Source organism: Ictidomys tridecemlineatus, chromosome 6 (assembly GCF_052094955.1).
Source record: "Ictidomys tridecemlineatus isolate mIctTri1 chromosome 6, mIctTri1.hap1, whole genome shotgun sequence".
Classification (NCBI taxonomy): domain Eukaryota; kingdom Metazoa; phylum Chordata; class Mammalia; order Rodentia; family Sciuridae; genus Ictidomys; species Ictidomys tridecemlineatus.
The window spans coordinates 118,276,763-118,289,532 of record NC_135482.1 but is presented as its reverse complement, the minus strand read 5'-3'; the positions used below and the strand labels follow the sequence as shown (position 1 = coordinate 118,289,532).

The window sequence follows — 12,770 nt, the reverse complement described above, 5'->3', positions numbered from 1 at the left end:
TAGGATACTCAGTCAAGTTCCATGTCAGCCTGGGGAAGAGACTGCCACCATACTTGTGACCTCTCTTCTCAGGAGATTCACAGCTATACTACATTTCTAGTATAAAGTAGATTAAATGAGGAAATACCTTAGCACAGCTGATGGGAAAAGAGATGATGTGTGCCAACCTATAAAAACCTCCCACAAGACTCTACTCTTCCCCCAACCACCAGCAGGTTCCCAGTCCTTATAGAAGGCTGAGTCACAAGGTGGAAAAAGGCTGACTACAGGAGCCATATAGAGAGAGGCCCATCCCAGGAGGATCCTGATGTATACCTCACAGAAGTGAGCAACTAAGATTTCTTCTGCCAAGTCACTGTAATCTTGCAGTTGCAGAAACAGTCCTTGAATCTAGACAATGGCATGAAGACTTGAATCTTGTTAGAACTAGAGGACTGTTTTTATTCCTGGTTTTCATATACTTTGTTTTATGTTTTGTTCTACTGTGGATGGAACCCGGGGCCACATGCTTGCCTCACATACTTCTGAGTCTCACTATTTGTATTTAGCCTTTTTATTACCATGAGTACTTCCTATAAGCAAAATCAGGTCTTCACTTAATCAAAGACAAGAGAGCCAAGCCTTCACTGATTATGGTCAATAAAATCATAATCATCTCAGACAATAAACATCTGGATAAATACGTATATATTACATTTAAACAAAACTTTATTTGTAACTTTCAATTATCATATGCTGACCTAAGTCATTACACTTTCCAAAACAGGGAAAGAATGCTGAGTAAATATCAAAATGCAGGACAATATATTTTGTCAAACTTAAGTTTGACAATCATTAGAAAACATACAGCCTAAGAAATAAAACCACAAACTTTTAAACTCCGGTCTGAAGAGAAAGTAACCATAATTGTAGCTTCCTGTAACACAGCTTTCCTAAACCCTTCAGTACCTAATCCCTATACAATTGTTTCAGATGATGTCCTGAAGGTCTTGAAGTTCTGTGGTTTCCACATTTTTATTTTTGGCTGGGAGCGGGAGGGTGCACAGAGGGAACTGGACATGTCAACTAATTAGGCTTACGTAACATAAGGGGCAAACAGCAGAAAAGCTATGAAAATTTTAATTACAGCTCAGGTATGAACATCATTATCATTGATAAATCTTGCAACTACTATAAATTGCACTGCCAACTTTTGAAAAGGAGTAACATTTTAATAATCTTTCTCTCTGGGATATCTCAAAGAACAATTCAACTGTATTGAAGCTTTGTGAAAAAACATTGTTTGCACTGTGTAATTAAAATCTGAGGACAGGTAACTAGGGAACTAGGGGATTTCTGTGTATTTCTGATTTTTAAATCAAAAACCAAAGTACTTAAATCTAAAAGATGTACAAAAATGGAGACAAATTCTATGGAAAACCAAGAATGGAGATATGATGTTAATTTCTACTGGGTTCTTAATAACATACAATGCATTTGTCTATTTATACTGAAAATGGATGTGAATTCTATATTGAAAAATTACAATCTTCCCTCCAAAAAGTAAGCTCTTGCTTTTGAAGAGATAGGAAATCAGGCTCTTCCCCCTCATTCTAAGCTGTTTAACGGCCTATCTTGAAGGATACAAACATAAAGCATAAACTGCCATCTCTTTACCCCCTTTCTGCTGAGTATCATCATCCCTCAATGTTAATGTCATACATCAAAAGAATCAACTTAAATCCATGAGCTTCTCCATGAACATGAACTTTAAACTCCAGATAGAATGTGGCCCAGCAAAGGGTTACAAGGCCAGTTCAGAGCTAAACCCTGTTTAGGAATTATTCTAACACAGGATTACATAACAAAACAGGAAAAAAAAAAAAAAACCAAAACCCTTGTCATGTGTATATTTTTGAAGGGGCTGAAAGATAACTGTGATTATTAGTAGGGAAAAAAGACAAGATTTTGTAAATTAAACAGTCATGATAATGTCCTGATATATAATCATAAGTAAAATAGATGATATTTTCAATCAATAAAAAAATTGTTGGGTGTCTACTGTGTGCAAAGAAGATCATTTCATCCCCTTGGCTGATAATACATGGCCACCTGGATTCTAGTTCACAGTCAATGGAATCCATGGTTTCACACTGCAACATAATTTCACTGAGCTGTTTGTGTACACAAAATGGATTACAGCCCTCAATGAAGACGCTGTGAGATGAACCAAAATGGAACTGCTGCAGCAAGGCAATAAAATCTTCAGCATAAATCCAGCAGGGTTTCAACTGCTAGAAAACTGAGGTATTCAAGATCCAAAGATAGCAAAGATTGTGGAAAGATGGCCATGGAAAGGCACTGAGTATTATCACTGTGAACCAAGGTGAAGACCTAAATAAAGGTCTTTCTTTACATGATTACAATGTAGAAGAGGTTATCAGACAAACAGGGAAAAAAAAAAAACACAAACCACTGATAAGTAGGAGGCATCCTGCTATCTGGTTCCTGCCCCCAGGAGGCTAAACTAATTAGCAAGACCACCTATCCCCGTTTTTTTTGGTTCATCAGAATACAGGTCCAGCATCCCTCATCAACATGAGGCCACAAGTAGAAAATTCTCCATCATGTAACTTAGCTGATAAAACACGGCCATATGGATTCTAAATTTGCACCCAAATTTATTTAAAATATTGTATAATGTTACCTTAAGGCTATGTACATAAGATATATATAAAACAAATGAATTTTGTGTGTAGACTTGGGTCTTATCCCCAAGAGAACTCTTTATGTGTATATATTTCAAAATCCAAAACACTTCTGGTCCCAAGCATTTTGGATAAGGGATAGTCAACCTGTCAAGCTTTCTGAGAGCAGAAGCTTGATTGTGTGAAACATTCTTATGACCAGAAACTAGAACAGTGTCTGAGACACAGTAGGCATTCATATATTTATGGACTGACTGCTATAGTTTACTTCTGGAATGTTCCCCAAAAATCTCACATGAAGCCAGGTGCGGTGGTGCACCCCTGTAATCCCAGTGGCTTGGGAAGCTGAAGCAGTGAGAATCACAAGTTCAAAGCCAGCCCAGCAACTTATAGATATCCTAAGCAACTCAGTGAGACCCTCTAAATAAAATACAAATAAAGGAGCTAGCAATGTGGCTCAGTGGTTAAGCGTACCTGGATTCAATCCTGGGTACCACCACCCCCCCCCAAAAAAATCCATGCATTTCCAGAATGCTGCTACTGGAAAACAGTGGAACCTTCTGAGCAATAAAGCATAATGGAAGGTTTTAGGTCGTTAAGGATATGCCTTCAAAGGGTCCTTAATCTCTTTTTATTTCTCCCCTTTGCATCCCAGCCATGAGGGGACCACTTTTGCTCCACCATGTGTTCCTGCTATGATGTGTTGTCTTGCCAGAGACACAAAAGCAATGGGCCCAATTGATCATGGACTGAAACCTCAAACATTGTCAGCCCAAATAACCTTTTTCTCTTTATAAATTAATTACCTGAGATATTTGTCACAGCAATGGAAAGAAAGATGACTAACAAACTAAATGAAAACATTCACAATAGCCAAGGTGTGCAACCAAACTAGGTATCCACCAACAGATGAATGAACAATGAAAACGTGGTACATAAACAGCCATAAAGAAGAATGTTAATTATGTCATCTGCTGGTAAATGGATGGAAATGGAGAACATTGCACTAAGTAAAATAAAGCAGACAAAGAAATCTGTCCAGGATCTAATGTTTCCTCTCATATGTGAAAGCAAGATGGAAAGGGTAGGGTTGGGGAGATCTTATGAAAATAGAAGGGAGACAGAGAAAAGAGAAGGAGGGAAGAGAGAGCATGATGAAATATTGGGGAACAAAATCTACCAAATTATGCTATGTCCACAAATAGACCACAATTAATCCTGCTTTTATATATAATTACAAGGAACTAATTTTAAAAAATAATGAGGGAAATTAATAGAGTTAGGCGATAAGGAAAAGAAAGGAGGGAATATGGAGTTATTGGGGAATAAGACTGATTAACTTTTGTGCATGTACATAAAAGGCACAATCAATCCCACTATTATATATAATTATAACACACCAATAAAAAATAAAGATTTTTTTAAAACTAAAATAAATAAAGTAAAATAAAAGATGAAATCAAGAATACATAACACAAGAGATCTTTTGATCAATTTCAAGACCACCACTCCAGGAGGCTGGGGGGGTACCCTAAAAACAGGCACCAGGAGAAATTCCCAAAAGCACTAAGTTGAGAAATTATCCCAAATACTTAGATCAAAGCCAAGGCCTAGAAGTTCAACCCAAAGGAGGAGAAAACATTTTGGGATGTTTGGTATGTCTAAATTTTCAGAGAGAGAGAGACAGACAGACACACCAAAGAAAGAAAATGCTAACCTGCAAAAGTCCATGGAAAGAGAAGGAAGAGTAAGGCTAGCTTCAAAGTGGAAAAGTGAAATATGAGTATGGAAAATATGCTCATCTAGAACCATCTACCAACACAGGAGGACTGGTCCTGATACAAAACAAATAAAGGCAGCATTGAAAAGGTGTTGACGCTGATGTCAAAGAGTATTCTTCAGAAGAAGAGAATAGCAAAAAGGAACTGGAGCCCACAAGGACAACATGACCTAAAGGAGCATGCACATCCAGGTAAAGGCCAGGCCAGGCCAGAGGAACCCTGAGAAGAACCAAACAGTTCCAAGACAACAGTTCTTCTTTCTGGAGAAAGAAATAAAAAACTGTTTTTAAAATGTTTTTTAATAAAGGCACTGCTTTTTAAAAAAAAAAATAATAATAACCCTGCACCAGATGCCCGCTCTAGTTAATGCCCTTCTTCTTCATCATCAAGTTTTAGAATAAACTGCCTGCCCTGACAGACTTCCTTCCTTTAACCTCCTTCTCTCAATTCATAGAACAAGCTCCTCAAGACCTCTCACCAAGATCACTAATTATATCTCAGGGCTAAATCCAATGGAAACCTTTAAGTTGCTGTCTAGAGGAATCCCTTTCCAACACCTTTCACCTCTTGGTTCCTTACTACTGACATTCAAACATGCTCAAAGCCTTTCATGTAAAAACAAAAAAGTAGGCTCCCCCTTTACCCACTCTTCTGGTAACCACCATTAACTACCACCACCAAATTTCTTGAGCAAAGCTGTCTCCACACCCTGACTGACTCCCACTCACTACTGACCCAAACCCACTCACTATTAAACCAAACTAGTCCTCTGGCTACAGTTCCCATTACCAAGTTGCCCTTGGCATTCCAACATTAGCAAGGATCTCCTGGCTGCCAACCACTCCCTCCTGGGTGAGGTTCCCTAGAGTACCTCCTCCTCCTCAGTGTGCCTGTCTTTCAAACACAAGAGTTCCTCAAACAACATTCTGTCCCATTCCTTTTTTTACTCTATACATACTCCTTGAATAACCTATCTACTTCAATAGCTTCTCATAATTATAGGCAAAGGCGGGTTCTGAAGCTTTCTCTGTGCACTGCATCCTGGGTGTCTTGGAGTCAAAAGGAATGTCTATTGAATCACAAAAGCATTAACAACTTAAAATATTTATGTCATAAAAATTTAGTGACCATTTGGAAAAAGTACACTTAAACTGAGAGAACAAATGAATTTTTATTTCATTCTTAAATAATGGTAAGTATTTATTAATGGTACAGGTGCATCTCTTGAGCACTGCACAATTTCTCAAATCTTTTTTTAAATATTTATTCATTCATTCATTCATCCATCCATTCATTCATTTATTTATTTTAGTTGTAGTTGGACACAATACCTTTATTTTATTTATTTTTTTTAATGGGGCGCTGAGGGTCTAACCCAGGGCCTCACACATGCCAGGCTAGCACTCAACGGCTGAGCCACAATCCCATCCCAATTTCTAAAATTTTGGAGTCAGGTTGGATACTCCCTCCTACATTTCCTGTTCCCTGCTGATTTGTACATGGTTCAAAAACCACAAACCCCTCTTTACAGAAATAAGGCCATTAAAAGGAATGGAGTATGATCTAGTTGAGAAAAATTAACTTCAGATAGTAGTTTTCACAGAATTGGATGGATATAAGTATCACTGCATTTTTCTCAACAATTTAAAATATATCTCTGTCCCCTGTGAGCTCAATACAGCACTTCAGTCAGTCTGGGAACTATGGTGCTAATAATTCTCAATTCTGTACTAAGATCTGCAGATATCTAGATTCTGCAGAATTCTCTTGCACAAAGATTTGCAAATATCTAGATTCCCTAATGTAGTTAACTCAGCACTCTATGTACCACAGGCCTGCAACTTAATTACCTTCTCCCCTCAAATACTGCTGTCTCCATCTCAGTACCCTAATACCCAATGACAACCAGGCACTGCCCTAAAAGCCTTCCTCTCCCAGCTCCCCTGCCGGCCCCCAACACACACATTCAAACAAGCACCAAGTCCCAACCACCCTACCCTCTCAAATCCCTCCTTCTAGCCTTCCCCCTTCTAATTCATTGCCCAAAGGGCAAATCTACCTTGTCCTTCTTTGGCTCAGAATTCCTCAACTATCCCCTACTGCCCATAGATGAGTCCAAACTCTATATAACAGGAATCACCTCCATGGTTTGGTTCTAGTGTTTTCTCCTGTCTCACTTCTTGCCACTTTTTGGCCCTTGAACCACCACACTAAATCTGTGCTGTTTTCAGTTGCTCCAAGGTACCACCTCCCTGACCAGTCTATTGTACACTTTTTCCTCAATCCAGACTTTCACCAATTTCTTTTCATACACTTCCTCTGGGAGGTCTTTCTTGTATCTCTGAGCAATTCCTAAGCTCAGATCTGTGGTTCTCCTCACAGTTCACATAGCTGGACCATTTCAGAGCCAGCACTGCTAACAATGGTTAGACTGTCTGAGAGCTGGAACAGCAAGCCCATCAGGGACCAACAGAGATGTTTGTCCTATTCATCACTGTATCCCTAGCACATATGACAAACTATTAAGGTGTACCAAAGGCTTAAAACAAGTGAATGGATGGATTAGGTCATTCACATGAGGCTCACCAGTCCCTCACTCATTATGGACTCTATCGTGGTACATATCACACTGTTCAGTAACTGAGGTAGGTTATGAATATCTTGAATGCTCTCATCTCTTATTTGTAGAACATCAGTGATTAAAATAGTGCCCAGTATTTAGTTAGGCATTCACTACATGTTTTTTAAAGAAAAAAAGTTTTTGAAAAATATCTGGAAGGGTACACCTCATAGTAGAATTACTGCTGAAAAAACATACAGGATTAGGGTGACAATAAGAAGGGGAAAGAAAACTGATGTGTTCACCCCACATCTCTCTTTATCAATGTTAAGTTTATTTGCATTATTTATGTATTACTGTGTAAAATATGTTTCAATTGCCAGATTAAATTAAGTCATAGGTAAAGGATGAGTCCTGAAAAATGCAGACTAAGCAGCATTTGATTCCAAACATCCAAACAAAGCAAAAATAAATAAATAAATAAATAAAAAGTTTAAGAATTAAAAAGAAAAGGAACTGAGAAGAGAGGATGACCAATTTAAGTTCTATATAGCAATACTGAGCTACTCCCAGGGGTAAAACATAAGTTATAAAAGTTCCTGAAATATAAACCCTAAATTCTGGCCCATGAGTACAAATAATTCTTTTAGTAGTTTAAATATAGATCCCAAGAGCCAAAAGATTACTTGCCACATGAAAGTTTCTATGGAAAATGTGTACAGAGACACACTGATGATGAACTGGGGCTACTATGTTCCCATGACCACTTAGCAAACTGTGTCTACCTTTATTTTCAGAATTTTTGCAGTTAGTGTAGCACATCAACAGTTAGGTCAGACATTTTAAGCAAACAGATAAAACAATGCTATCAAGCAACTTCACATAATCAACTGGAAACTTAAGAGTAATTTTTACATAGAGATCTAGAACAAACTTCTCACTGTTTAAGTGAACACAAAATACAGGTTCAGGCGGTAAATTAAAAAAAAAAAAAAAAAAGTCAGCCAAACTTTCCAACCTAGTGAGCTTTAAACATTTGAAAAGACACAACTTTCAAAAATATAAATTCCAATGATCCTTTAAAAGTAAAGACAAAAGAATACTATAAGGAAGTCATTAGAATCCTGGGAGAAGAAAAAACAAAGACAACACACAGAAAAGTGCCTTTGGGAAAGGTCAAACCAGCTTTGTCCTCTAACAATCACAGCTTTGTTCAAGTGCTAGAAAAGGAAAGTTTGGTAAAGGGTATACAAAAAGAAACAACAGGAATTCAATAGAATTTATCCTAGAAGTGACAGAAAAATAAGTCAATTCTAACAGTTTGAACTCAGTTTTTGATAGAGTCGCAGGCCTTTGAACAGTTTTAGATAAACCTAACTTTTAAAACCAAAATATATAAAATGGCTAGCCTCTCCTTGACAGTCAAAATTGTCACTTTCTATGCTGTATTTGATTTTAAAAGCACCGACGCAAAAACAAGCCTTTCTAATTTTCAGTATTTGAAAACTCAGATTCATTGCTGAAAGTAAACAACCAAATTAAAAATTAACCCTCCACAAGAGGCTGCCTGGCCCGGAGCCTGGAAGCAAAGGGCAGCCCAGACCAGGGAGTCCAGCCAGCCTCAGCCCGCACTCACGGTGGGTCCAAGGTCCCACCGCCAGCACCAGAGCTGCGACCCTAGCTCCAATGTCCCGCCTCCAGGCTGGAGCACGCGCGGCAGGATGCAGCAACTTCACTGGACCCCAGGGCGCTAGGGGCCCGACCCCGCGCCGGCTCCTCCCCAAGAGGCTGCCTGGCCTGGAGCCTGGAAGCAAAGGGCAGCCCGGACCAGGGAGTCCAGCCGGCTGCAGCCCGCACTCACGGGTCCAGGGTCCCACCCTTGGCACCAGAGCCGTGCCCCTAGCTCCAACCTCCCGCCTCCTGGCTAGAGCACGTGCGGCGGGATGGGGCAACTTCACTGCACCTCAGGCCGCTGGGGGCCCGACCCCGCGCCCGCCCCTCCCCAATAAGCCTACTGGCCCGGAGCCTGGAAGCAAAGGGCAGCCTGGACCAGGGAGTCCAGCCAGCCGCAGCCCGCACTCACCGGTCCAGCGTCCCACCACCGGCACCAGAGCTGCGCCCCTATCTCAGTCATCCCTCTTCCTGGCTGGAGCCTGCAAAGGGATGCAGCAACTTCACTGGACCCAACACCGCGCCCGCCCCTCCCCAACACCGCGCCCGCCCCTCCCCAAGAGGCTGCCTGGCCCGGAGCCTGGAAGCAAAGGGCAGGCCAGACCAGGGAGTCCAGCCGGCCACAGCCCGCACTCACCGGTCCACAGTCCCACCGCCAGCACCAGAGCTGCGCCCCTAGCTGGGTCGTCCCGCCTACCCGCTGGAGCACGTGGCGTGATGCAGCAACTTAACTGGACCCCAGGCCGCCAGGGGCCCGACCCCGCGCCCGCCCCTCCCCAATAGGCTGCCTGGCCCAGACCCTGGAAGCAAAGGGCAGCCTGGACCAGGGCATCCAGCCGGCCGCAGCCCGCACTCACCGGTCCAGGGTCCCACCGCCCGCACCAGAGCTGGGCCCCTAGCTCCCACTTCCCGCCGCCCAGCTGGAGCGCGTGCTGCAGGACGCAGCGACTTTACTGGACCCCGGGCCGCTGGGGGCCCGACCCCGCGACCGCCCCTCCCCAAGAGGCTGCCTGGCCTGGAGCCTGGAAGAAAAGGGCAGCCCGGACCAGGGAGTCCAGCTGGCCGCAGCCCGCACTACCGGTCCAGGGTCCCAGCACCGGCACCAGATCTGGGCCCCTAGCTCCGACTTCTTGCTGCCTGGCTGGAGCGCGAGCTGCAGGATGCAGAGACTTCACTGGACCCTGGGCCGCCGGGAGCCAGACCTCGCGCCCGCCCCTCCGCAAGAGGCTGCCTGGCCCAAAGCCTGGAAGCAAAGTGCAGCCTGGACCAGGGAGTCCAGCCGGCTGCAGCCCGCACTCACCGGTCCAGGGTCCCACTGCCAGCACCAGAGCTGTGCCCCTATCTCAGTCATCCCTCTTCCTGGCTGGAGCCTGCAAAGGGATGCAGCAACTTCACTGGACCCCGGCCCGCCATGGGCCCAACACCGCGCCCGCCCCTCCCCAAGAGGCTGCCTGGCCCGGAACCTGGAAGCAAAGGGCAGGCCAGACCAGGGAGTCCAGCCGGCCACAGCCCGCACTCACCGGTCCACAGTCCCACCGCCAGCACCAGAGCTGCGCCCCTAGCTGGGTTGTCCCGCCTACCCGCTGGAGCACGTGGCGGGATGCAGAGACTTCACTGGACCCAGGGCCGCTGGGGGCCCGACCCCACGCCCGCCCCTCCCCAAGAGGCTGCCTGGTCGGGAGCCTGGAAGAAAAGAGCATCCCGGACCAGGGAGTCCAGCCGGCTGCAGCCCTCACTCACCGGTCCAGGGTCCCACTGCCAGCACCAGAGCTGCGCCCCTATCTCAGTCATCCCTCTTCCTGGCTGGAGCCTGCAAAGGGATGCAGCAACTTAACTGGACCCTGGGCCGCCAGGGGCCCGACCCCGCGCCCGCCCCTCCCCAATAGGCTGCCTGGCCCGGACCCTGGAAGCAAAGGGCAGGCCGGACCAGGGAGTTCAGCCGGCTGCAGCCCGCACTCACGGGTCCAGGGTCCCACCGCAGGCACCAGAGCTGCGCCCCTAGCTAGGTCGTCTCGCCACCCCGCTGGAGCGCACGCGGCAGGATGCAGAGACTTCACTGGACCCTGGGCTGCTGGGGGCCCGACCCCGCGCCCGCCCCTCCCCAAGAGGCTGCCTGGTCGGGAGCCTGGAAGAAAAGGGCATCCCGGACCAGGGAGTCCAGCCGGCTGCAGCCCTCACTCACCGGTCCAGGGTCCCACTGCCAGCACCAGAGCTGCGCCCCTATCTCAGTCATCCCTCTTCCTGGCTGGAGCCTGCAACGGGATGCAGCAACTTCACTGGACCCCGGCCCGCCATGGGCCCGACGCCGCGCCCGCCCCTCCCCAATAGGCTGCCTGGCCTGGATCCTGGAAGCAAAGGGCATCCTGGACCAGGGAGTCCAGCCGGCCGCAGCCTGCACTCACCGGTCCAGGGTCCCACCGCTGGCACCAGAGCTGCACCCCTAGCTCAGACTTCCCGCCGCCCGGCTGAAGCGCGCGGGGCATGATGCAGCGACTTCACTGGACCCCTGGCCGCTGGGGGTCGACCCCGCGCCCGCCCCTCCCCAAGAGGCTGCCTGGCCTGGAGCCTGGAAGCAAAGGGCAGCCCGGACCAGGGAATCCAGCCGGCCGCAGCCCGCACTCACGGGTCCAGGGTCCCACCGCAGGCACCAGAGCTGCGCCCCTAGCTAGGTCGTCCCGCTGCCCGGCTGAAGCGCGCGGAGCATGATGCAGCGACTTCACTGGACCCCTGGTCGCTGGGGGCCGACGCCGCGCCCGCCCCTCCCCAATAGGCTGCCTGGCCCAGAGCCTGGAAGCAAAGGGCATCCCGGACCTGGGAGTCCAGCCGGCCGCAGCCTGCACTCACCGGTCCAGGGTCCCACCGCTGGCACCAGAGCTGCGCCCCTAGCTCAGACTTCCCGCCGCCTGGCTGGAGCGCGCGGGGCTTGATGCAGTGACTTCACTGGACCCCTAGCCGCTGGGGGCTGACCCCGCGCCCGCCCCTCCCCAGGAGGCTGCCTGGCCTGGAGCTTGGAAGCAAAGGGCAGCCCGGACCAGGGAGTCCAGCCGGCCGCAGCCAGCACTCAGGGGTCCAGGGTCCCACCGCAGGCACCAGAGCTGCGCCCCTAGCTAGGTCGTCCCGCCGCCCCGCTGGAACGCGCGCAGCGGGATGCTGCAACTTCACTGCACCCTGGGCCGCTTGGGGCCCGACCCCGCGCCCGCCTCTCCCCGAGAGGCTGCCTGGCCCGGAGCCTGAAAGCAAAGGGCAGCCCGGACCAGGGAGTCCAGCCGGCCGCAGCCCGCACTCACCGGTCCAGGGTCCCACCGCCGGCACCTGAGCTGTGCCCCTAGCTCCGAAGTCCCGCTGCCTGGCTGGTGCGGGCGGCAGGATGCAGCAACTTCACTGGACCCTGGGCCGCTAGGGGCTCGACCCCGCGCCCGCCCCTCCCCAAGAGGCTGCCTGGCCTGGAGCCTGGAAGCAAAGGGCAGCCCGGACCAGGGAGTCCAGCCGGCTGCAGCCCGCACTCACCGGTCCAGGGTCCCACTGCAGGCACCAGAGCTGTGCCCCTAGCTGGGTCGTCCCGCCGCCCCGCTGGAGCGCGCGTGGCGTGATGCTGCAACTTCACTGCTCTGGGACCGATGGAGGCCCGACCCCGCGCCCGCCCCTCCCCAAGAGGCTGCCTGGCCGGGAGCCTTGAAGCAAAGGGCAGCCCGGACCAGGGAGTCCAGCCGGCTGCAGCCCGCACTCACCGGTCCACTGTCCCACTGCTGCCACCAGAGCTTTGCCCCTAGCTCCATCGTCCCGCTGCGCTGTGGCTGCCAAGCGCCCCCTTCTGTGCCAAGCGGCAAGCTGTGCTTGGGATCTCCTGGCCAGCTCTCCTTCTCTAGTTATCTATGGAACCCTCAGTTGCGCCAGGCTGTACTTCCTCTTCCAGCATTGCTGACTCAGGGACTCCACCTACACCTTCTAAGTGGGCCAAAGACCCCGCGCTGACTGGAGCTCATGAGGTGGGTCTTGCAGGAGCAAGTCAGTGCTGACGGTTAGACAGATCCCTTGGCACCCTGTGCAGGTGCATGCACATGCACGTTGATT

At 48.3% G+C, this 12,770-nt stretch overlaps 1 protein-coding gene across 23 annotated transcripts in view; it reads right to left on the bottom strand.

The window, feature by feature from the left end:
* The window catches only part of LOC101976208 (phospholipid-transporting ATPase IB-like), a 267,727-nt gene extending 255,160 nt beyond the window's left edge, over positions 1-12,567 (bottom strand). For 6 of the 23 annotated variants that reach the window (XM_078015646.1, XM_078015669.1, XM_078015655.1 and 3 more), the window contains exons 1-2: positions 10,000-10,143; positions 9,112-9,181 (exon numbers count right to left, since the gene is read on the bottom strand). The gene's annotated coding sequence lies outside the window, so the exon portion shown is untranslated. Of the gene's footprint in view, positions 1-9,111; positions 9,182-9,336; positions 10,196-10,439; positions 10,510-10,881; positions 11,000-11,101; positions 11,218-11,986; positions 12,332-12,427 lie in introns of those variants that run through there. The other 17 variants (XM_078015648.1, XM_078015671.1, XM_078015658.1 and 14 more) reach the window with 13 other exon arrangements.
* Between the last annotated feature and the right edge of the window lie 203 nt (positions 12,568-12,770).